The sequence below is a fragment of the Mixophyes fleayi genome, unplaced genomic scaffold (assembly GCF_038048845.1).
Source record: "Mixophyes fleayi isolate aMixFle1 unplaced genomic scaffold, aMixFle1.hap1 Scaffold_270, whole genome shotgun sequence".
NCBI classification, from domain to species: Eukaryota; Metazoa; Chordata; class Amphibia; order Anura; family Limnodynastidae; genus Mixophyes; species Mixophyes fleayi.
The window spans coordinates 37,501-55,000 of NW_027446780.1; the positions used below are offsets into that span (position 1 = coordinate 37,501).

Here is a 17,500-nt window from a genome sequence, read left to right on the forward strand (position 1 = left end):
ACCAATACCTACAGCCACACCACCCTGAACAAGCCCAATCTCATTTGATCTTGGAAGCTAAACAGGACCGGGACTGGTTAGTACTTGGATGGGAGACCACCTGGGAATACCAGGTGCTGTAGGCCATTTTTTTTTATTTTCTCTAGTTCCGGCTTCCTTCAATGCTGGTTTTGAGATGTATAAGAGATGTAGGTCATTAGAAAACCAATACATACAGCCACACCACCCTGAACAAGCCCAATCTCGTCTGATCTTGGAAGCTAAGCAGGGCCGGGCCTGGTTAGTACTTGGATGGGAGACCACCTGGGAATACCAGGTGCTGTAGTCCTTATTTTTTTATTTTCTCTTATTCCGGCTTCCTTCGAAGCTGGATTTGAGATGTATAAGAGATGTAGGTCTTTAGGAAACCAATGCTATAGCCAAACCCCCCTGAACAAGCCCAATTTCATCTGATCTTGGAAGCTAAGCAGGGCTGGGCCTGGTTAGTACTCAGATGGGAGACCACCTGGGAATACCAGGTGCTGTAGGCCTTTTTTTTTATTTTCTCTTGTTCCGGCTTCCTACAATGCTGGTTTTAAGATGTATAAGAGATGTAGGTCAGTAAGAAACCAATACCTACAGCCACACCACCCTGAACAAGCCCAATCTCGTCTGATCTTCAAAGCAAAGCAGGGCCAGGCCTGGTTAGTAGTTGGATGGGATACCACCTGGGAATACCAGGTGCTTTAGGCAATTTTTTTTTTATTTTCTCTTGTTCCGGCTTCCTTCGAAGCTGGTTTTGAGATGTATAAGAGATGTAGGTCTTTAGGAAACCAATACCTACAGCCACACCACCCTGAACAAGCCCAATCTCTTCTGATCTTGGAAGCTAAGAAGGGCCAGGCCTGGTTAGTACTTGGATGGGAGACCACCTGGGAATAATAGGTGCTGTAGGCAATTTTTTTTATTTTCTCTTATTCCGACTTCCTTCAATGCTGGTTTTGAGATGTATAAGAGATGTAGGTCATTAGGAAACCAATACCTACAGCCACACCACCCTGAACAAGCCCAATCTCATCTGATCTTGGAAGCTAAGCAGGGCCCGGCCTGGTTAGTACTTGGATGGGAGACCACCTGGGAATACCAGGTGCTGTAGGCAGTTTTTTTTTATTTTCTCTTGTTCCGGCTTCCTTCGAAGCTGGTTTTGAGATGTATAAGACATGTAGGTCTTTAGAAAACCAATACCTGCAGCCACACCACCCTGAAGAAGCCCAATCTCATTTGATCTTGGAAGCTAAGCAGGACCGGGCCTGGTTAGTACTTGGATGGGAGACCACCTGGGAATACCAGGTGCTGTAGGCCATTTTTTTTTTATTTTCTCTTGTTCCGGCTTCCTTCAATGCTGGTTTTGTGATGTATAAGAGATGTAGGTCATTAGGAAACCAATACCTACAGCCACACCACCCTGAACAAGCCCAATCTCATCTGATCTTGGAAGCTAAGCAGGGCCCGGCCTGGTTAGTACTTGGATGGGAGACCACCTGGGAATACCAGGTGCTGTAGGCAGTTTTTTTTTTTTTTCTCTTGTTCCGGCTTCTTTCGAAGCTGGTTTTGAGATGTATAAGACATGTAGTTCTTTAGAAAACCAATACCTACAGCCACACCACCCTGAACAAGCCCAATCTCATTTGATCTTGGAAGCTAAGCAGGACCGGGCCTGGTTAGTACTTGGATGGGAGACCACCTGGGAATACCAGGTGCTGTAAGCCATTTTTTTCTTATTTTCTCTTGTTCCGGCTTCCTTCAATGCTGGTTTTAAAATGTATAAGAGATGTAGGTCATTAGGAAACCAATACATACAGCCACACCACCCTGAACAAGCCCAATCTCGTCTGATCTTGGAAGCTAAGCAGGGCCGGGCCTGGTTAGTACTTGGATGGGAGACCACCTGGGAATACCAGGTGCTGTATGCCTAATTTTTTTATTTTCTCTTGTTCCGGCTACCTTCATAGCTGGATTTCAGATGTATAAGAGATGTAGGTCTTTAGGAAACCAATGCTATAGTTTCACCCCCCTGAACAAGCCCAATCTCATCTGCTCTTGGAAGATAAGCAGGGCCGGGCCTGGTTAGTACTCGGATGGGAGACCACCTGGGAATACCAGGTGCTGTAGGCCTTTTTTTTTATTTTCTCTTGTTCCGGCTTCCTACAATGCTGGTTTTAAGATGTATAAGAGATGTAGGTCAGCAAGAAACCAATACCTACAGCCACACCACCCTGAACAAGCCCAATCTCATCTGATCTTGGAAGCTAAGAAGGGCTGGGCTTGGTTAGTACTTTGATGGGAGACCACCTGGGAATACCAGATGCTGTAGGCCTTTCTTTTTTTTTTTCTCTTGTTCCGACTTCCTTCAATGCTGGTTTTGAGATGTATAAGAGATGTAGGTCATTAGAAAAACAATACCTACAGCCACACCACCCTGAACAAGCCCAATCTCGTCTGATCTTGGAAGCTAAGCAGGGCTGGGCCTGGTTAGTACTTGGATGGGAGACTACCTGGGAATACCAGGTGCTGTAGGCAATTTTTTTTTATTTTCTCTTGTTCCGGCTTCCTTCGAAGCTGGTTTTGAGATGTATAAGACATGTAGGTCTTTAGAAAACCAATACCTACAGCCACACCACCCTGAACAAGCCCAATCTCGTTTGATCTTGGAAGCTAAGAAGGGCCGGGCCTGGTTAGTACTTGAATGGGAGACCACCTGGGAATACCGGGTGCTGTCAGCAATTTTTTTTTATTTTCTCTTGTTCCGACTTCCTTCAATGCTGGTTTTGAGATGTATAAGAGATGTAGGTCATTAGGAAACCAATACCTACAGCCACACCACCCTGAACAAGCCCAATCTCATCTGATCTTGGAAGCTAAGCAGGGCCCAGCCTGGTTAGTACTTGGATGGGAGACCACCTGGGAATACCAGGTGCTGTAGGCAGTTTTTTTTTATTTTCTCTTGTTCCGGCTTCCTTCGAAGCTGGTTTTGAGATGTATAAGACATGTAGGTCTTTAGAAAACCAATACCTACAGCCACACCACCCTGAACAAGCCCAATCTCGTTTGATCTTGGAAGCTAAGCAGGACCGGGACTGGTTAGTACTTGGATGGGAGACCACCTGGGAATACCAGGTGCTGTAGGCCATTTTTTTTTATTTTCTCTTGTTCCGGCTTCCTTCAATGCTGGTTTTGAGATGTATAAGAGATGTAGGTCATTAGGCAACCAATACCTACAGCCACACCACCCTGAACAAGCCCAATCTCATCTGATCTTGGAATCTAAGCAGGGCCAGGCCTGGTTAGTACTTGGATGGGAGACCACCTGGGAATACCAGGTGCTGTAGGCCTTTTATTTTATTTTTTCTTGTTCCGGCTTCCTTCAATGCTGGTTTTTTAGATGTATAAGAGATGTAGGTCAGTAGGAAACCATACCTACAGCCACACCACCCTGAACAAGCCCAATCTCATCAGATCTTTTAAGCAAAGAAGGGCTGGGCCTGGTTAATACTTGGATGGGAGACCACCTGGGAATACCCGGTGCTGTAGGCCTTTTTTTTTTTATTTTCTCTTGTTCCGTCTTCCTTCAATGCTGGTTTTGAGATGTATAAGAGATGTAGGTCATTAGAAAAACAATACCTACAGTCACACCACCCTGAACAAGCCCAATCTCATCTGATCTTGGAAGCTAAGCAGGGCCAGGCCTGGTTAGTACTTGGATGGGAGACCACCTGGGAATACCAGGTGCTGTAGGCAATTCTTTTTTATTTTCTCTTGTTCCGACTTCCTTCAATGCTGGTTTTGAGATGTAGAAGAGATGTAGGTCATGAGGAAACCAACACCTACAGCCACACCACCCTGAACAAGCCCAATCTCATCTGATCTTGGAAGCTAAGCAGGGCCAGGCCTGGTTAGTACTTGGATGGTAGACCACCTGGGAATACCAGGTGCTGTAGGCAGTTTTTTTTATTTTCTCTTGTTCCGGCTTCCTTCGAAGCTGGTTTTGAGATGTATAAGACATGTAGGTCATTAGAAAACCAATACCTACAGCCACACCACCCTGAACAAGCCCAATCTCATCTGATCTTGAAAGGCTAAGCAGGACCGGGCCTGGTTAGTACTTGGATGTGAGACCACCTGGGAATACCAGGTGCTGTAGGCCATTTTTTTTTATTTTCTCTTGTTCCGGCTTCCTTCAATGCTGGTTTTGAGATGTATAAGAGATGTAGGTCATTAGTAAGCCAATACCTACAGACACACCACCCTGAATAAGCCTAATTTCGTCTGATCTTGAAAGCTAAGCAGGACCGGGCCTGGTTAGTACTTGGATAGGAGACCACCTGGGAATACCAGGTGCTGTAGGCAATTTTTTTTTATTTTCTCTTGTTCCGACTTCCTTCAATGCTGGTTTTGAGATGTAGAAGAGATGTAGGTCATGAGGAAACCAACACCTACAGCCACACCACCCTGAACAAGCCCAATCTCATCTGATCTTGGAAGCTAAGCAGGGCCAGGCCTGGTTAGTACTTGGATGGTAGACCACCTGGGAATACCAGGTGCTGTAGGCAGTTTTTTTTATTTTCTCTTGTTCCGGCTTCCTTCGAAGCTGGTTTTGAGATGTATAAGACATGTAGGTCATTAGAAAACCAATACCTACAGCCACACCACCCTGAACAAGCCCAATCTCATCTGATCTTGGAAGCTAAGCAGGACCGGGCCTGGTTAGTACTTGGATGTGAGACCACCTGGGAATACCAGGTGCTGTAGGCAATTTTTTTTTATTTTCTCTTGTTCCGGCTTCCTTCGAAGCTGGTTTTGAGATGTATAAGACATGTAGGTCTTTAGAAAACCAATACCTACAGCCACACCACCCTGAACAAGCCCAATCTCGTTTGATCTTGGAAGCTAAGAAGGGCCGGGCCTGGTTAGTACTTGAATGGGAGACCACCTGGGAATACCGGGTGCTGTCAGCAATTTTTTTTTATTTTCTCTTGTTCCGACTTCCTTCAATGCTGGTTTTGAGATGTATAAGAGATGTAGGTCATTAGGAAACCAATACCTACAGCCACACCACCCTGAACAAGCCCAATCTCATCTGATCTTGGAAGCTAAGCAGGGCCCAGCCTGGTTAGTACTTGGATGGGAGACCACCTGGGAATACCAGGTGCTGTAGGCAGTTTTTTTTTATTTTCTCTTGTTCCGGCTTCCTTCGAAGCTGGTTTTGAGATGTATAAGACATGTAGGTCTTTAGAAAACCAATACCTACAGCCACACCACCCTGAACAAGCCCAATCTCGTTTGATCTTGGAAGCTAAGCAGGACCGGGACTGGTTAGTACTTGGATGGGAGACCACCTGGGAATACCAGGTGCTGTAGGCCATTTTTTTTTATTTTCTCTTGTTCCGGCTTCCTTCAATGCTGGTTTTGAGATGTATAAGAGATGTAGGTCATTAGGCAACCAATACCTACAGCCACACCACCCTGAACAAGCCCAATCTCATCTGATCTTGGAATCTAAGCAGGGCCGGGCCTGGTTAGTACTTGGATGGGAGACCACCTGGGAATACCAGGTGCTGTAGGTGTTTTATTTTATTTTTTCTTGTTCCGGCTTCCTTCAATGCTGGTTTTTTAGATGTATAAGAGATGTAGGTCAGTAGGAAACCATACCTACAGCCACACCACCCTGAACAAGCCCAATCTCATCAGATCTTTTAAGCAAAGAAGGGCTGGGCCTGGTTAATACTTGGATGGGAGACCACCTGGGAATACCAGGTGCTGTAGGCCTTTTTTTTTTTATTTTCTCTTGTTCCGTCTTCCTTCAATGCTGGTTTTGAGATGTATAAGAGATGTAGGTCATTAGAAAAACAATACCTACAGTCACACCACCCTGAACAAGCCCAATCTCATCTGATCTTGGAAGCTAAGCAGGGCCAGGCCTGGTTAGTACTTGGATGGGAGACCACCTGGGAATACCAGGTGCTGTAGGCAATTCTTTTTTATTTTCTCTTGTTCCGACTTCCTTCAATGCTGGTTTTGAGATGTAGAAGAGATGTAGGTCATGAGGAAACCAACACCTACAGCCACACCACCCTGAACAAGCCCAATCTCATCTGATCTTGGAAGCTAAGCAGGGCCAGGCCTGGTTAGTACTTGGATGGTAGACCACCTGGGAATACCAGGTGCTGTAGGCAGTTTTTTTTATTTTCTCTTGTTCCGGCTTCCTTCGAAGCTGGTTTTGAGATGTATAAGACATGTAGGTCATTAGAAAACCAATACCTACAGCCACACCACCCTGAACAAGCCCAATCTCATCTGATCTTGGAAGCTAAGCAGGACCGGGCCTGGTTAGTACTTAGATGTGAGACCACCTGGGAATACCAGGTGCTGTAGGCCATTTTTTTTTATTTTCTCTTGTTCCGGCTTCCTTCAATGCTGGTTTTGAGATGTATAAGAGATGTAGGTCATTAGTAAGCCAATACCTACAGACACACCACCCTGAATAAGCCTAATTTCGTCTGATCTTGAAAGCTAAGCAGGACCGGGCCTGGTTAGTACTTGGATAGGAGACCACCTGGGAATACCAGGTGCTGTAGGCAATTTTTTTTTATTTTCTCTTGTTCCGACTTCCTTCAATGCTGGTTTTGAGATGTAGAAGAGATGTAGGTCATGAGGAAACCAACACCTACAGCCACACCACCCTGAACAAGCCCAATCTCATCTGATCTTGGAAGCTAAGCAGGGCCAGGCCTGGTTAGTACTTGGATGGTAGACCACCTGGGAATACCAGGTGCTGTAGGCAGTTTTTTTTATTTTCTCTTGTTCCGGCTTCCTTCGAAGCTGGTTTTGAGATGTATAAGACATGTAGGTCATTAGAAAACCAATACCTACAGCCACACCACCCTGAACAAGCCCAATCTCATCTGATCTTGGAAGCTAAGCAGGACCGGGCCTGGTTAGTACTTGGATGTGAGACCACCTGGGAATACCAGGTGCTGTAGGCCATTTTTTTTTATTTTCTCTTGTTCCGGCTTCCTTCAATGCTGGTTTTGAGATGTATAAGAGATGTAGGTCATTAGTAAGCCAATACCTACAGCCACACCACCCTGAACAAGCCCAATCTCGTCTGATCTTGGAAGCTAAGCAGGGCTGGGCCTGGTTAGTACTTGGATGGGAGACCACCTGGGAATACCAGGTGCTGTAGGCAATTTTTTTTTATTTTCTCTTGTTCCGGCTTCCTTCGAAGCTGGTTTTGAGATGTATAAGACATGTAGGTCTTTAGAAAACCAATACCTACAGCCACACCACCCTGAACAAGCCCAATCTCGTTTGATCTTGGAAGCTAAGAAGGGCCAGGCCTGGTTAGTACTTGAATGGGAGACCACCTGGGAATACCGGGTGCTGTCAGCAATTTTTTTTTATTTTCTCTTGTTCCGAATTCCTTCAATGCTGGTTTTGAGATGTATAAGAGATGTAGGTCATTAGGAAACCAATACCTACAGCCACACCACCCTGAACAAGCCCAATCTCGTCTGAACTTGGAAGCTAAGCAGGGCCCAGCCTGGTTAGTACTTGGATGGGAGACCACCTGGGAATACCAGGAGCTGTAGGCAGTTTTTTTTTATTTTCTCTTGTTCCGGCTTCCTTCGAAGCTGGTTTTGAGATGTATAAGACATGTAGGTCTTTAGAAAACCAATACCTACAGCCACACCACCCTGAACAAGCCCAATCTCGTTTGATCTTGGAAGCTAAGCAGGACCGGGACTGGTTAGTACTTGGATGGGAGACCACCTGGGAATACCAGGTGCTGTAGGCCATTTTTTTTTATTTTCTCTTGTTCCGGCTTCCTTCAATGCTGGTTTTGAGATGTATAAGAGATGTAGGTCATTAGGCAACCAATACCTACAGCCACACCACCCTGAACAAGCCCAATCTCATCTGATCTTGGAATCTAAGCAGGGCCGGGCCTGGTTAGTACTTGGATGGGAGACCACCTGGGAATACCAGGTGCTGTAGGCCTTTTATTTTATTTTTTCTTGTTCCGGCTTCCTTCAATGCTGGTTTTCAGATGTATAAGAGATGTAGGTCAGTAGGAAACCATACCTACAGCCACACCACCCTGAACAAGCCCAATCTCATCATATCTTTTAAGCAAAGAAGGGCTGGGCCTGGTTAATACTTGGATGGGAGACCACCTGGGAATACCAGGTGCTGTAGGCCTTTTTTTTTTATTTTCTCTTGTTCCGTCTTCCTTCAATGCTGGTTTTGAGATGTATAAGAGATGTAGGTCATTAGAAAAACAATACCTACAGTCACACCACCCTGAACAAGCCCAATCTCATCTGATCTTGGAAGCTAAGCAGGGCCAGGCCTGGTTAGTACTTGGATGGGAGACCACCTGGGAATACCAGGTGCTGTAGGCAATTCTTTTTTATTTTCTCTTGTTCCGACTTCCTTCAATGCTGGTTTTGAGATGTAGAAGAGATGTAGGTCATGAGGAAACCAACACCTACAGCCACACCACCCTGAACAAGCCCAATCTCCTCTGATCTTGGAAGCTAAGCAGGGCCAGGCCTGGTTAGTACTTGGATGGTAGACCACCTGGGAATACCAGGTGCTGTAGGCAGTTTTTTTTATTTTCTCTTGTTCCGGCTTCCTTCGAAGCTGGTTTTGAGATGTATAAGACATGTAGGTCATTAGAAAACCAATACCTACAGCCACACCACCCTGAACAAGCCCAATCTCATCTGATCTTGGATGCTAAGTAGGGTCGGGCCTGGTTAGTACTTGGATGGGAGGCCACCTATGAATACCAGTTGCTGTAGGCCTTTTTTTTTTTATTTTCTCTTGTTCCGGCTTCCTTCAATGCTGGTTTTGAGATGTATAAGAGAAGTAGGTCATTAGGAAAATAATACATACAGCCACACCACCCTGAACAAGGCCAATCTCATCTGATCTTGGAAGCTAAGCAGGGCCAGGCCTGGTTAGTACTTGGATGGGAGACCATCTGGGAATACCAGATGCTGTAGGCCTTTTTTTTTTATTTTCTCTTGTTCCGGCTTCCTTCGAAGCTGGATTTGAGATGTATAAGAGATGTAGGTCATTAGTAAACCAATACCTACAGCCACACCACCCTGAACAAGCCCAATCTCGTCTCATCTTGGAAGCTAAGCAGGGCCCGGCCTGGTTAGTACTTGGATGGAAGACCACGTGGGAATACCAGGTGCTGTAGGCAGTTTTTTTTTATTTTGTCTTGTTCTGGCTTCCTTCAATGCTGGTTTTGAGATGTATAAGAGATGTAGGTCATTAGGAAACCAATACATACAGCCACACCACCCTGAACAAGCCCAATCTCGTCTGATCTTCGAAGCTAAGGAGGGCTGGGCCTGGTTAGTACTTGGATGGGAGACCACCTGGGAATACCAGGTGCTGTAGGCCTTATTTTTTTATTTTCTCTTGTTCCGGCTTCCTTCGAAGCTGGATTTGAGATGTATAAGAGATGTAGGTCTTTAGGAAACCAATGCTATAGCCACACCCCCCTGAACAAGCCCAATCTCATCTGATCTTGGAAGCTAGGCAGGGCCGGGCCTGGTTAGTACTCGGATGGGAGACCACCTGGGAATACCAGGTGCTGTAGGCCTTTTTTTTTATTTTCTCTTGTTCCGGCTTCCTTCAATGCTGGTTTTAAGGTGTATAAGAGATGTAGGTCATTAGGAAATCAATATCTACAGCCACACCACCCTGAACGAGCCCAATCTCGTCTGATCTTCAAAGCTAAGCAGGGCCAGGCCTGGTTAGTAGTTGGATGGGAGACCACCTGGGAATACCAGGTGCTTTAGGCAATTTTTTTTTTATTTTCTCTTGTCCGGCTTCCTTCGAAGCTGGTTTTGAGATGTATAAGAGATGTAGGTCTTTAGGAAATCAATACCTACAGCCACACCACCCTGAACAAGCCCAATCTCATCTGATCTTGGAAGCTAAGAAGGGCCGGGCCTGGTTAGTACTTGGATGGGAGACCACCTGGGAATACCAGGTGCTGTCGGCAATTTTTTTTTATTTTCTCTTGTTCCGACTTCCTTCAATGCTGGATTTGAGATGTATAAGAGATGTAGGTCTTTAGGAAACCAATGCTATAGCCACACCCCCCTGAACAAGCCCAATCTCATCTGATCTTGGAAGCTAGGCAGGGCCGGGCCTGGTTAGTACTCGGATGGGAGACCACCTGGGAATACCAGGTGCTATAGGCCTTTTTTTTTATTTTCTCTTGTTCCGGCTTCCTTCAATGCTGGTTTTAAGGTGTATAAGAGATGTAGGTCATTAGGAAATCAATATCTACAGCCACACCACCCTGAACGAGCCCAATCTCGTCTGATCTTCAAAGCTAAGCAGGGCCAGGCCTGGTTAGTAGTTGGATGGGAGACCACCTGGGAATACCAGGTGCTTTAGGCAATTTTTTTTTTATTTTCTCTTGTCCGGCTTCCTTCGAAGCTGGTTTTGAGATATATAAGAGATGTAGGTCTTTAGGAAATCAATACCTACAGCCACACCACCCTGAACAAGCCCAATCTCATCTGATCTTGGAAGCTAAGAAGGGCCGGGCCTGGTTAGTACTTGGATGGGAGACCACCTGGGAATACCAGGTGCTTTCGGCAATTTTTTTTTATTTTCTCTTGTTCCGACTTCCTTCAATGCTGGTTTTGAGATGTATAAGAGATGTAGGTCATTAGGAAACCAATACCTACAGCCACACCACCCTGAACAAGCCCAATCTCATCTGATCTTGGAAGCTAGGCAGGGCCGGGCCTGGTTAGTACTCGGATGGGAGACCACCTGGGAATACCAGGTGCTATAGGCCTTTTTTTTTATTTTCTCTTGTTCCGGCTTCCTTCAATGCTGGTTTTAAGGTGTATAAGAGATGTAGGTCATTAGGAAACCAATACCTACAGCCACACCACCCTGAACAAGCCCAATCTCATCTGATCTTGGAAGCTAAGCAGGGCCCAGCCTGGTTAGTACTTGGATGGGAGACCACCTGGGAATACCAGGTGCTGTAGGCAGTTTTTTTTTATTTTCTCTTGTTCCGGCTTCCTTCGAAGCTGGTTTTGAGATGTATAAGACATGTAGGTCTTTAGAAAACCAATACCTACAGCCGCACCACCCTGAACAAGCCCAATCTTGTTTGATCTTGGAAGCTAAGCAGGACCGGGCCTGGTTAGTACTTGGATGGGAGACCACCTGGGAATACCAGGTGCTGTAGGCCATTTTTTTTTATTTTCTCTTGTTCCGGCTTCCTTCAATGCTGGTTTTGAGATGTATAAGAGATGTAGGTCATTAGGCAACCAATACCTACAGCCACACCACCCTGAACAAGCCCAATCTCATCTGATCTTGGAAGCTAAGCAGGGCCGGGCCTGGTTAGTACTTGGATGGGAGACCACCTGGGAATACCAGGTGCTGTAGGCCTTTTATTTTATTTTTTCTTGTTTCGGCTTCCTTCAATGCTGGTTTTCAGATGTATAAGAGATGTAGGTCAGTAGGAAACCATACCTACAGCCACACCACCCTGAACAAGCCCAATCTCATCAGATCTTTTAAGCAAAGAAGGGCTGGGCCTGGTTAATACTTGGATGGGAGACCACCTGGGAATACCAGGTGCTGTAGGCCTTTTTTTTTTATTTTCTCTTGTTCCGTCTTCCTTCAATGCTGGTTTTGAGATGTATAAGAGATGTAGGTCATTAGAAAAACAATACCTACAGTCACACCACCCTGAACAAGCCCAATCTCATCTGATCTTGGAAGCTAAGCAGGGCCAGGCCTGGTTAGTACTTGGATGGGAGACCACCTGGGAATACCAGGTGCTGTAGGCAATTCTTTTTTATTTTCTCTTGTTCCGACTTCCTTCAATGCTGGTTTTGAGATGTATAAGAGATGTAGGTCATGAGAAAACCAACACCTACAGCCACACCACCCTGAACAAGCCCAATCTCATCTGATCTTGGAAGCTAAGCAGGGCCGGGCCTGGTTAGTACTTGGATGGTAGACCACCTGGGAATACCAGGTGCTGTAGGCAGTTTTTTTTATTTTCTCTTGTTCCGGCTTCCTTCAAAGCTGGTTTTGAGATGTATAAGACATGTAGGTCATTAGAAAACCAATACCTACAGCCACACCACCCTGAACAAGCCCAATCTCATCTGATCTTGGAAGCTAAGCAGGACCGGGCCTGGTTAGTACTTGGATGGGAGACCACCTGGGAATACCAGGTGCTGTAGGCCATTTTTTTTTATTTTCTCTTGTTCCGGCTTCCTTCAATGCTGGTTTTGAGATGTATAAGAGATGTAGGTCATTAGTAAGCCAATACCTACAAACACACCACCCTGAATAAGCCTAATTTCGTCTGCTCTTGAAAGCTAAGCAGGACCGGGCCTGGTTAGTACTTGGATAGGAGACCAACTGGGAATACCAGATGCTGTATGATTGTTTTTTTTATTTTCTCTTGTTCCGGCTTCCTGCAAAGCTGGTTTTGAGATGTATAAGAGATGTAGGTCATTAGGAAACCAATACTATAACCACACCACCCTGAACAAGCCCAATCTCATCTGATCTTGGATGCTAAGTAGGGTCGGGCCTGGTTAGTACTTGGATGGGAGGCCACCTATGAATACCAGGTGCTGTAGGCCTTTTTTTTTTATTTTCTCTTGTTCCGGCTTCCTTTAATGCTGGTTTTGAGATGTATAAGAGATGTAGGTCATTAGGAAAATAATACATACAGCCACACTACCCTGAACAAGGCCAATCTCATCTGATCTTGGAAGCTAAGCAGGGCCAGGCCTGGTTAGTACTTGGATGGGAGACCATCTGGGAATACCAGGTGCTGTAGGCCTTTTTTTTTTATTTTCTCTTGTTCCGGCTTCCTTCGAAGCTGGATTTGAGATGTATAAGAGATGTAGGTCATTAGTAAACCAATACCTACAGCCACACCACCCTGAACAAGCCCAATCTCGTCTCATCTTGGAAGCTAAGCAGGGCCCGGCCTGGTTAGTACTTGGATGGAAGACCACGTGGGAATACCAGGTGCTGTAGGCAGTTTTTTTTTATTTTGTCTTGTTCCGGCTTCCTTCAATGCTGGTTTTGAGATGTATAAGAGATGTAGGTCATTAGGAAACCAATACATACAGCCACACCACCCTGAACAAGCCCAATCTCGTCTGATCTTTGAAGCTAAGGAGGGCTGGGCCTGGTTAGTACTTGGATGGGAGACCACCTGGGAATACCAGGTGCTGTAGGCCTTATTTTTTTATTTTCTCTTGTTCCGGCTTCCTTCGAAGCTGGATTTGAGATGTATAAGAGATGTAGGTCATTAGGAAACCAATACCTACAGCCACACCACCCTGAACAAGCCCAATCTCGTCTGATCTTGGAAGCTAAGCAGGGCCCGGCCTGGTTAGTACTTGGATGGGAGACCACCTGGGAATACCAGGTGATGTAGGCATTTTTTTTTTATTTTCTCTTGTTCCGGCTTCCTTCGAAGCTGGTTTTGAGATGTATAAGACATGTAGGTCTTTAGAAAACCAATACCTACAGCCACACCACCCTGAACAAGCCCAATCTCATTTGATCTTGGAAGCTAAGCAGGACTGGGCCTGGTTAGTACTTGGATGGGAGACCACCTGGGAATACCAGGTGCTGTAGGCCATTTTTTTTTATTTTCTCTTGTTCCGGCTTCCTTCAATGCTGGTTTTGAGATGTATAAGAGATGTAGGTCATTAGGAAACCAATATATACAGCCACACCACCCTGAACAAGCCCAATCTCGTCTGATCGTGGAAGCTAAGCAGGGCTGGGCCTGGTTAGTACTTGGATGGGAGACCACCTGGGAATACCAGGTGCTGTAGGCAATTTTTTTTTTTTTTCTCTTGTTCCGACTTCCTTCAATGCTGGTTTTGAGATGTATAAGAGATGTAGGTCATTAGGAAATCAATATCTACAGACACACCACCCTGAACAAGCCCAATCTCGTCTGATCTTCAAAGCTAAGCAGGGCCAGGCCTGGTTAGTAGTTGGATGGGAGACCACCTGGGAATACCAGGTGCTTTAGGCAATTTTTTTTTTATTTTCTCTTGTTCCGGCTTCCTTCGAAGCTGGTTTTGAGATGTATAAGAGATGTAGGTCTTTAGGAAACCAATACCTACAGCCACACCACCCTGAACAAGCACAATCTCATCTGATCTTGGAAGCTAAGAAGGGCCGGGCCTGGTTAGTACTTGGATGGGAGACCACCTGGGAATACCAGGTGTTGTAGGCAATTTTTTTTTATTTTCACTTGTTCCGACTTCCTTCAATGCTGGTTTTGAGATGTATAAGAGATGTAGGTCATTAGAAAACTAATACCTACAGCCACACCACCCTAAACAAGCCCAATCTCGTCTGATCTTGGAAGCTAAGCAGGGCCCGGCCTGGTTAGTACTTGGATGGGAGACCACCTGGGAATACCAGGTGCTGTAGGCAGTTTTTTTTTTATTTTCTCTTGTTCCGGCTTTCTTCGAAGCTGGTTTTGAGATGTATAAGACATGTAGGTCTTTAGGTAACCAATACCTACAGCAACACCACCCTGAACAAGCCCAATCTCATTTGATCTTGGAAGCTAAGCAGGATCAGGCCTGGTTAGTACTTGGATGGGAGACCACCTGGGAATACCAGGTGCTGTAGGCCATTTTTTTTTATTTGCTCTTGTTCCGGCTTCCTTCAATGCTGGTTTTGAGATGTATAAGAGATGTAGGTCATTAGGAAGCCAATACCTACAGCCACACCACCCTGAACAAGCCCAATCTCATCTGATCTTGGAAGCTAAGCAGGGCCAGGCCTGGTTAGTACTTGGATGGGAGACCACCTGGGAATACCAGGTGCTGTAGGCCTTTTATTTTATTTGTTCTTGTTCCGGCTTCCTTCAATGCTGGTTTTCAGATGTATAAGAGATGTAGGTCAGTAGGAAACCATACCTACAGCCACACCACCCTGAACAAGCCCAATCTCATCTGATCTTGGAAGCTAAGAAGGGCTGGGCTTGGTTAATACTTGGATGGGAGACCACCTGGGAATACGAGGTGCAGTAGGCCTTTTTTTTTTTATTTTCTCTTGTTCCGTCTTCCTTCAATGCTGGTTTTGAGATGTATAAGAGATGTAGGTCATTAGAAAAACAATACCTACAGTCACACCACCCTGAACAAGCCCAATCTCATCTGATCTTGGAAGCTAAGCAGGGCCGGGCCTGGTTAGTACTTGGATGGGTGACCACCTGGGAATACCAGGTGCTGTAGGCAATTCTTTTTTATTTTCTCTTGTTCCGACTTCCTTCAATGCTGGTTTTGAGATGTATAAGAGAAGTAGGTCATTAGGAATCCAATACTATAACCACACCACCCTGAACAAGCCCAATCTCATCTGATCTTGGATGCTAAGTAGGGTCGGGCCTGGTTAGTACTTGGATGGGAGACCACCTATGAATACCAGGTGCTGTAGGCCTTTTTTTTTTATTTTCTCTTGTTCCGGCTTCCTTCAATGCTGGTTTTGAGATGTATAAGAGATGTAGGTCATTAGAAAAACAATACATACAGCCACACCAACATGAACAAGCCCAATCTCGTCTGATCTTGGAAGCTAAGCAGACCCAGGCCTGGTTAGTACTTGGATGGGAGACCATCTGGGATTACCAGGTGCTGTAGGCCTTTTTTTTTTATTTTCTCTTGTTCCGGCTTCCTTCGAAGCTGGATTTGAGATGTATAAGAGATGTAGGTCATTAGGAAAATAATACCTACAGCCACACCACCCTGAACAAGCCTAATCTCGTCTGATCTTGGAAGCTAAGCAGGGCCCGGCCTGGTTAGTACTTGGATGGGAGACCACCTGGGAATACCAGGTGATGTAGGCAGTTTTTTTTTATTTTCTCTTGTTCCGGCTTCCTTCGAAGCTGGTTTTGAGATGTATAAGACATGTAGGTCTTTAGAAAACTGATACCTACAGCCACACCACCCCGAACAAGCCCAATCTCATTTGATCTTGGAAGCTAAGCAGGACCGTGCCTGGTTAGTACTTGGATGGGAGACCACCTGGGAATACCAGGTCCTGTAGGCCATTTTTTTTTATTTTCTCTTGTTCCGGCTTCCTTCAATGCTGGTTTTGAGATGTATAAGAGATGTAGGTCATTAGGAAACCAATACATACAGCCACACCACCCTGAACAAGCCCAATCTCGTCTGATCTTGGAAGCTAAGCAGGGCCGGGCCTGGTTAGTACTTGGATGGGAGACCACCTGGGAATACCAGGTGCTGTAGGCCTTATTTTTTTATTTTCTCTTGTTCCGGCTTCCTTCGAAGCTGGATTTGAGATGTATAAGAGATGTAGGTCTTTAGGAAACCAATGCTATAGCCAAACCCCCCTGAACAAGCCCAATCTCATCTGATCTTGGAAGCTAAGCAGGGCCGGGCCTGGTTAGTACTTGGATGGGAGACCACCTGGGAATACCAGGTGCTGTAGGCCATTTTTTTTTATTTTCTCTTGTTCCGGCTTCCTTCAATGCTGGTTTTGAGATGTATAAGAGATGTAGGTCATGAGGAAACCAATACCTACAGCCACACCCCCCTGAACCAGCCCAATCTCATCTGATCTTGGAAGCTAAGCAGGGCCGGGCCTGGTTAGTACTTGGATGGGAGACCACCTGGGAATACCAGGTGCTGTAGGCAATTTTTTTTTATTTTCTCTTGTTCCGACTTCCTTCAATGCTGGTTTTGAGATGTATAAGAGATGTAGGTCATGAGGAAACCAACACCTACAGCCACACCACCCTGAACAAGCCCAATCTCGTCTGATCTTGGAAGCTAAGCAGGGCCGGGCCTGGTTAGTACTTGGATTGTAGACCACCTGGGAATACCAGGTGCTGTAGGCAGTTTTTTCTTTATTTTCTCTTGTTCCGGCTTCCTTCGAAGCTGGTTTTGAGATGTTTAAGACATGTAGGTCATTAGAAAACCAATATCTACAGCCACACCACCCTGAACAAGCCCAATCTTATCTGATCTTGGAAGCTAAGCAGGACCGGGCCTGGTTAGTACTTGGATGGGAGACCACCTGGGAATACCAGGTGCTGTAGGCCATTTTTTTTTTATTTTCTCTTGTTTCAGCTTCCTTCAATGCTGGTTTTGAGATGTATAAGAGATGTAGGTCATTAGGAAGCCAACACCTACATACACACCACCCTGAATAAGCCCAATCTCGTCTTATCTTGAAAGCTAAGCAGGTACGGGCCTGGTTAGGACTTGGATAGGAGACTAACTGGGAATACCAGATGCTGTAGGATTTTTTTTTTTATTTTCTCTTGTTCCGGCTTCCTTCAATGCTGGTTTTGAGATGTATAAGAGATGTAGGTCATTAAGAAACCAATACCTACAGCCACACCACCCTGAATAAGCCCAGTCTCGTCTGATCTTGAAAG

The 17,500-nt window shown here is 45.5% G+C and overlaps 23 non-coding genes and 62 pseudogenes across 23 annotated transcripts; all 85 read left to right on the forward strand.

Annotated features, from left to right (window-relative positions):
- Positions 1–6: 6 nt before the first annotated feature.
- Positions 7–125, forward strand: LOC142126429 (5S ribosomal RNA; annotated as a pseudogene).
- An 84-nt stretch (positions 126–209) lies between these two features.
- On the forward strand, positions 210–328 carry LOC142126208 (5S ribosomal RNA). Its single transcript, XR_012685139.1, has one exon. It is a non-coding gene; the product is annotated as a 5S ribosomal RNA (ribosomal RNA).
- Positions 329–411: 83 nt separating this feature from the next.
- LOC142126353 (5S ribosomal RNA) lies at positions 412–530 on the forward strand (annotated as a pseudogene).
- Positions 531–613: 83 nt separating this feature from the next.
- Positions 614–732, forward strand: LOC142126110 (5S ribosomal RNA; annotated as a pseudogene).
- Positions 733–817: 85 nt separating this feature from the next.
- LOC142126603 (5S ribosomal RNA) lies at positions 818–936 on the forward strand (annotated as a pseudogene).
- An 83-nt stretch (positions 937–1,019) lies between these two features.
- Positions 1,020–1,138, forward strand: LOC142126237 (5S ribosomal RNA). Its single transcript, XR_012685165.1, has one exon. It is a non-coding gene; the product is annotated as a 5S ribosomal RNA (ribosomal RNA).
- An 84-nt stretch (positions 1,139–1,222) lies between these two features.
- On the forward strand, positions 1,223–1,341 carry LOC142126249 (5S ribosomal RNA). The gene has a single exon (XR_012685176.1). It is a non-coding gene; the product is annotated as a 5S ribosomal RNA (ribosomal RNA).
- An 85-nt stretch (positions 1,342–1,426) lies between these two features.
- LOC142126238 (5S ribosomal RNA) lies at positions 1,427–1,545 on the forward strand. The gene has a single exon (XR_012685166.1). It is a non-coding gene; the product is annotated as a 5S ribosomal RNA (ribosomal RNA).
- Positions 1,546–1,629: 84 nt separating this feature from the next.
- LOC142126278 (5S ribosomal RNA) lies at positions 1,630–1,748 on the forward strand (annotated as a pseudogene).
- Positions 1,749–1,833: 85 nt separating this feature from the next.
- Positions 1,834–1,952, forward strand: LOC142126314 (5S ribosomal RNA). The gene has a single exon (XR_012685200.1). It is a non-coding gene; the product is annotated as a 5S ribosomal RNA (ribosomal RNA).
- Positions 1,953–2,035: 83 nt separating this feature from the next.
- On the forward strand, positions 2,036–2,154 carry LOC142126591 (5S ribosomal RNA; annotated as a pseudogene).
- Positions 2,155–2,237: 83 nt separating this feature from the next.
- On the forward strand, positions 2,238–2,356 carry LOC142126363 (5S ribosomal RNA; annotated as a pseudogene).
- An 84-nt stretch (positions 2,357–2,440) lies between these two features.
- On the forward strand, positions 2,441–2,559 carry LOC142126127 (5S ribosomal RNA). Its single transcript, XR_012685065.1, has one exon. It is a non-coding gene; the product is annotated as a 5S ribosomal RNA (ribosomal RNA).
- An 84-nt stretch (positions 2,560–2,643) lies between these two features.
- LOC142126573 (5S ribosomal RNA) lies at positions 2,644–2,762 on the forward strand (annotated as a pseudogene).
- An 84-nt stretch (positions 2,763–2,846) lies between these two features.
- LOC142126417 (5S ribosomal RNA) lies at positions 2,847–2,965 on the forward strand (annotated as a pseudogene).
- Positions 2,966–3,049: 84 nt separating this feature from the next.
- Positions 3,050–3,168, forward strand: LOC142126406 (5S ribosomal RNA; annotated as a pseudogene).
- Positions 3,169–3,252: 84 nt separating this feature from the next.
- On the forward strand, positions 3,253–3,371 carry LOC142126399 (5S ribosomal RNA). Its single transcript, XR_012685209.1, has one exon. It is a non-coding gene; the product is annotated as a 5S ribosomal RNA (ribosomal RNA).
- Positions 3,372–3,454: 83 nt separating this feature from the next.
- Positions 3,455–3,573, forward strand: LOC142126636 (5S ribosomal RNA; annotated as a pseudogene).
- An 85-nt stretch (positions 3,574–3,658) lies between these two features.
- On the forward strand, positions 3,659–3,777 carry LOC142126192 (5S ribosomal RNA). Its single transcript, XR_012685123.1, has one exon. It is a non-coding gene; the product is annotated as a 5S ribosomal RNA (ribosomal RNA).
- Positions 3,778–3,861: 84 nt separating this feature from the next.
- LOC142126281 (5S ribosomal RNA) lies at positions 3,862–3,980 on the forward strand (annotated as a pseudogene).
- An 83-nt stretch (positions 3,981–4,063) lies between these two features.
- LOC142126637 (5S ribosomal RNA) lies at positions 4,064–4,183 on the forward strand (annotated as a pseudogene).
- An 84-nt stretch (positions 4,184–4,267) lies between these two features.
- Positions 4,268–4,386, forward strand: LOC142126667 (5S ribosomal RNA; annotated as a pseudogene).
- Positions 4,387–4,470: 84 nt separating this feature from the next.
- LOC142126282 (5S ribosomal RNA) lies at positions 4,471–4,589 on the forward strand (annotated as a pseudogene).
- An 83-nt stretch (positions 4,590–4,672) lies between these two features.
- Positions 4,673–4,791, forward strand: LOC142126364 (5S ribosomal RNA; annotated as a pseudogene).
- An 84-nt stretch (positions 4,792–4,875) lies between these two features.
- Positions 4,876–4,994, forward strand: LOC142126574 (5S ribosomal RNA; annotated as a pseudogene).
- Positions 4,995–5,078: 84 nt separating this feature from the next.
- On the forward strand, positions 5,079–5,197 carry LOC142126418 (5S ribosomal RNA; annotated as a pseudogene).
- Positions 5,198–5,281: 84 nt separating this feature from the next.
- Positions 5,282–5,400, forward strand: LOC142126407 (5S ribosomal RNA; annotated as a pseudogene).
- Positions 5,401–5,484: 84 nt separating this feature from the next.
- LOC142126072 (5S ribosomal RNA) lies at positions 5,485–5,603 on the forward strand. The gene has a single exon (XR_012685060.1). It is a non-coding gene; the product is annotated as a 5S ribosomal RNA (ribosomal RNA).
- Positions 5,604–5,686: 83 nt separating this feature from the next.
- LOC142126606 (5S ribosomal RNA) lies at positions 5,687–5,805 on the forward strand (annotated as a pseudogene).
- An 85-nt stretch (positions 5,806–5,890) lies between these two features.
- On the forward strand, positions 5,891–6,009 carry LOC142126193 (5S ribosomal RNA). Its single transcript, XR_012685124.1, has one exon. It is a non-coding gene; the product is annotated as a 5S ribosomal RNA (ribosomal RNA).
- An 84-nt stretch (positions 6,010–6,093) lies between these two features.
- LOC142126283 (5S ribosomal RNA) lies at positions 6,094–6,212 on the forward strand (annotated as a pseudogene).
- Positions 6,213–6,295: 83 nt separating this feature from the next.
- LOC142126361 (5S ribosomal RNA) lies at positions 6,296–6,414 on the forward strand (annotated as a pseudogene).
- An 84-nt stretch (positions 6,415–6,498) lies between these two features.
- On the forward strand, positions 6,499–6,617 carry LOC142126668 (5S ribosomal RNA; annotated as a pseudogene).
- Positions 6,618–6,701: 84 nt separating this feature from the next.
- On the forward strand, positions 6,702–6,820 carry LOC142126284 (5S ribosomal RNA; annotated as a pseudogene).
- Positions 6,821–6,903: 83 nt separating this feature from the next.
- On the forward strand, positions 6,904–7,022 carry LOC142126332 (5S ribosomal RNA; annotated as a pseudogene).
- Positions 7,023–7,106: 84 nt separating this feature from the next.
- Positions 7,107–7,225, forward strand: LOC142126326 (5S ribosomal RNA). Its single transcript, XR_012685201.1, has one exon. It is a non-coding gene; the product is annotated as a 5S ribosomal RNA (ribosomal RNA).
- An 84-nt stretch (positions 7,226–7,309) lies between these two features.
- LOC142126660 (5S ribosomal RNA) lies at positions 7,310–7,428 on the forward strand (annotated as a pseudogene).
- Positions 7,429–7,512: 84 nt separating this feature from the next.
- LOC142126530 (5S ribosomal RNA) lies at positions 7,513–7,631 on the forward strand (annotated as a pseudogene).
- Positions 7,632–7,715: 84 nt separating this feature from the next.
- Positions 7,716–7,834, forward strand: LOC142126408 (5S ribosomal RNA; annotated as a pseudogene).
- Positions 7,835–7,918: 84 nt separating this feature from the next.
- LOC142126246 (5S ribosomal RNA) lies at positions 7,919–8,037 on the forward strand. Its single transcript, XR_012685173.1, has one exon. It is a non-coding gene; the product is annotated as a 5S ribosomal RNA (ribosomal RNA).
- Positions 8,038–8,119: 82 nt separating this feature from the next.
- LOC142126101 (5S ribosomal RNA) lies at positions 8,120–8,238 on the forward strand (annotated as a pseudogene).
- An 84-nt stretch (positions 8,239–8,322) lies between these two features.
- LOC142126194 (5S ribosomal RNA) lies at positions 8,323–8,441 on the forward strand. The gene has a single exon (XR_012685125.1). It is a non-coding gene; the product is annotated as a 5S ribosomal RNA (ribosomal RNA).
- An 84-nt stretch (positions 8,442–8,525) lies between these two features.
- Positions 8,526–8,644, forward strand: LOC142126403 (5S ribosomal RNA; annotated as a pseudogene).
- An 83-nt stretch (positions 8,645–8,727) lies between these two features.
- LOC142126600 (5S ribosomal RNA) lies at positions 8,728–8,846 on the forward strand (annotated as a pseudogene).
- Positions 8,847–8,931: 85 nt separating this feature from the next.
- Positions 8,932–9,050, forward strand: LOC142126602 (5S ribosomal RNA; annotated as a pseudogene).
- An 84-nt stretch (positions 9,051–9,134) lies between these two features.
- LOC142126651 (5S ribosomal RNA) lies at positions 9,135–9,253 on the forward strand (annotated as a pseudogene).
- Positions 9,254–9,337: 84 nt separating this feature from the next.
- On the forward strand, positions 9,338–9,456 carry LOC142126473 (5S ribosomal RNA; annotated as a pseudogene).
- Positions 9,457–9,539: 83 nt separating this feature from the next.
- On the forward strand, positions 9,540–9,658 carry LOC142126427 (5S ribosomal RNA; annotated as a pseudogene).
- Positions 9,659–9,741: 83 nt separating this feature from the next.
- Positions 9,742–9,860, forward strand: LOC142126079 (5S ribosomal RNA; annotated as a pseudogene).
- An 84-nt stretch (positions 9,861–9,944) lies between these two features.
- On the forward strand, positions 9,945–10,063 carry LOC142126300 (5S ribosomal RNA; annotated as a pseudogene).
- Positions 10,064–10,146: 83 nt separating this feature from the next.
- Positions 10,147–10,265, forward strand: LOC142126431 (5S ribosomal RNA; annotated as a pseudogene).
- An 83-nt stretch (positions 10,266–10,348) lies between these two features.
- LOC142126081 (5S ribosomal RNA) lies at positions 10,349–10,467 on the forward strand (annotated as a pseudogene).
- Positions 10,468–10,551: 84 nt separating this feature from the next.
- LOC142126480 (5S ribosomal RNA) lies at positions 10,552–10,670 on the forward strand (annotated as a pseudogene).
- An 84-nt stretch (positions 10,671–10,754) lies between these two features.
- LOC142126327 (5S ribosomal RNA) lies at positions 10,755–10,873 on the forward strand (annotated as a pseudogene).
- An 83-nt stretch (positions 10,874–10,956) lies between these two features.
- Positions 10,957–11,075, forward strand: LOC142126419 (5S ribosomal RNA; annotated as a pseudogene).
- An 84-nt stretch (positions 11,076–11,159) lies between these two features.
- Positions 11,160–11,278, forward strand: LOC142126441 (5S ribosomal RNA; annotated as a pseudogene).
- An 84-nt stretch (positions 11,279–11,362) lies between these two features.
- On the forward strand, positions 11,363–11,481 carry LOC142126166 (5S ribosomal RNA). The gene has a single exon (XR_012685100.1). It is a non-coding gene; the product is annotated as a 5S ribosomal RNA (ribosomal RNA).
- An 82-nt stretch (positions 11,482–11,563) lies between these two features.
- On the forward strand, positions 11,564–11,682 carry LOC142126608 (5S ribosomal RNA; annotated as a pseudogene).
- An 84-nt stretch (positions 11,683–11,766) lies between these two features.
- On the forward strand, positions 11,767–11,885 carry LOC142126195 (5S ribosomal RNA). The gene has a single exon (XR_012685126.1). It is a non-coding gene; the product is annotated as a 5S ribosomal RNA (ribosomal RNA).
- Positions 11,886–11,969: 84 nt separating this feature from the next.
- Positions 11,970–12,088, forward strand: LOC142126657 (5S ribosomal RNA). The gene has a single exon (XR_012685234.1). It is a non-coding gene; the product is annotated as a 5S ribosomal RNA (ribosomal RNA).
- Positions 12,089–12,171: 83 nt separating this feature from the next.
- LOC142126497 (5S ribosomal RNA) lies at positions 12,172–12,290 on the forward strand. Its single transcript, XR_012685218.1, has one exon. It is a non-coding gene; the product is annotated as a 5S ribosomal RNA (ribosomal RNA).
- A 286-nt stretch (positions 12,291–12,576) lies between these two features.
- On the forward strand, positions 12,577–12,695 carry LOC142126644 (5S ribosomal RNA; annotated as a pseudogene).
- An 84-nt stretch (positions 12,696–12,779) lies between these two features.
- On the forward strand, positions 12,780–12,898 carry LOC142126348 (5S ribosomal RNA; annotated as a pseudogene).
- An 84-nt stretch (positions 12,899–12,982) lies between these two features.
- On the forward strand, positions 12,983–13,101 carry LOC142126652 (5S ribosomal RNA; annotated as a pseudogene).
- An 84-nt stretch (positions 13,102–13,185) lies between these two features.
- LOC142126442 (5S ribosomal RNA) lies at positions 13,186–13,304 on the forward strand (annotated as a pseudogene).
- An 84-nt stretch (positions 13,305–13,388) lies between these two features.
- Positions 13,389–13,507, forward strand: LOC142126440 (5S ribosomal RNA; annotated as a pseudogene).
- An 84-nt stretch (positions 13,508–13,591) lies between these two features.
- Positions 13,592–13,710, forward strand: LOC142126559 (5S ribosomal RNA). Its single transcript, XR_012685224.1, has one exon. It is a non-coding gene; the product is annotated as a 5S ribosomal RNA (ribosomal RNA).
- An 84-nt stretch (positions 13,711–13,794) lies between these two features.
- Positions 13,795–13,913, forward strand: LOC142126381 (5S ribosomal RNA; annotated as a pseudogene).
- Positions 13,914–13,997: 84 nt separating this feature from the next.
- On the forward strand, positions 13,998–14,116 carry LOC142126121 (5S ribosomal RNA; annotated as a pseudogene).
- Positions 14,117–14,201: 85 nt separating this feature from the next.
- On the forward strand, positions 14,202–14,320 carry LOC142126394 (5S ribosomal RNA; annotated as a pseudogene).
- An 84-nt stretch (positions 14,321–14,404) lies between these two features.
- LOC142126420 (5S ribosomal RNA) lies at positions 14,405–14,523 on the forward strand (annotated as a pseudogene).
- An 85-nt stretch (positions 14,524–14,608) lies between these two features.
- On the forward strand, positions 14,609–14,727 carry LOC142126357 (5S ribosomal RNA; annotated as a pseudogene).
- Positions 14,728–14,811: 84 nt separating this feature from the next.
- On the forward strand, positions 14,812–14,930 carry LOC142126115 (5S ribosomal RNA). Its single transcript, XR_012685064.1, has one exon. It is a non-coding gene; the product is annotated as a 5S ribosomal RNA (ribosomal RNA).
- An 82-nt stretch (positions 14,931–15,012) lies between these two features.
- On the forward strand, positions 15,013–15,131 carry LOC142126597 (5S ribosomal RNA; annotated as a pseudogene).
- Positions 15,132–15,216: 85 nt separating this feature from the next.
- On the forward strand, positions 15,217–15,335 carry LOC142126362 (5S ribosomal RNA). Its single transcript, XR_012685204.1, has one exon. It is a non-coding gene; the product is annotated as a 5S ribosomal RNA (ribosomal RNA).
- Positions 15,336–15,418: 83 nt separating this feature from the next.
- On the forward strand, positions 15,419–15,537 carry LOC142126584 (5S ribosomal RNA; annotated as a pseudogene).
- Positions 15,538–15,621: 84 nt separating this feature from the next.
- LOC142126104 (5S ribosomal RNA) lies at positions 15,622–15,740 on the forward strand (annotated as a pseudogene).
- Positions 15,741–15,824: 84 nt separating this feature from the next.
- On the forward strand, positions 15,825–15,943 carry LOC142126550 (5S ribosomal RNA; annotated as a pseudogene).
- Positions 15,944–16,027: 84 nt separating this feature from the next.
- On the forward strand, positions 16,028–16,146 carry LOC142126615 (5S ribosomal RNA; annotated as a pseudogene).
- Positions 16,147–16,230: 84 nt separating this feature from the next.
- LOC142126132 (5S ribosomal RNA) lies at positions 16,231–16,349 on the forward strand. Its single transcript, XR_012685068.1, has one exon. It is a non-coding gene; the product is annotated as a 5S ribosomal RNA (ribosomal RNA).
- An 83-nt stretch (positions 16,350–16,432) lies between these two features.
- LOC142126196 (5S ribosomal RNA) lies at positions 16,433–16,551 on the forward strand. Its single transcript, XR_012685127.1, has one exon. It is a non-coding gene; the product is annotated as a 5S ribosomal RNA (ribosomal RNA).
- An 84-nt stretch (positions 16,552–16,635) lies between these two features.
- On the forward strand, positions 16,636–16,754 carry LOC142126141 (5S ribosomal RNA). Its single transcript, XR_012685077.1, has one exon. It is a non-coding gene; the product is annotated as a 5S ribosomal RNA (ribosomal RNA).
- Positions 16,755–16,838: 84 nt separating this feature from the next.
- Positions 16,839–16,957, forward strand: LOC142126372 (5S ribosomal RNA; annotated as a pseudogene).
- An 85-nt stretch (positions 16,958–17,042) lies between these two features.
- On the forward strand, positions 17,043–17,161 carry LOC142126322 (5S ribosomal RNA; annotated as a pseudogene).
- A 288-nt stretch (positions 17,162–17,449) lies between these two features.
- Positions 17,450–17,500, forward strand: part of LOC142126076 (5S ribosomal RNA) — a 119-nt pseudogene continuing 68 nt past the window's right edge.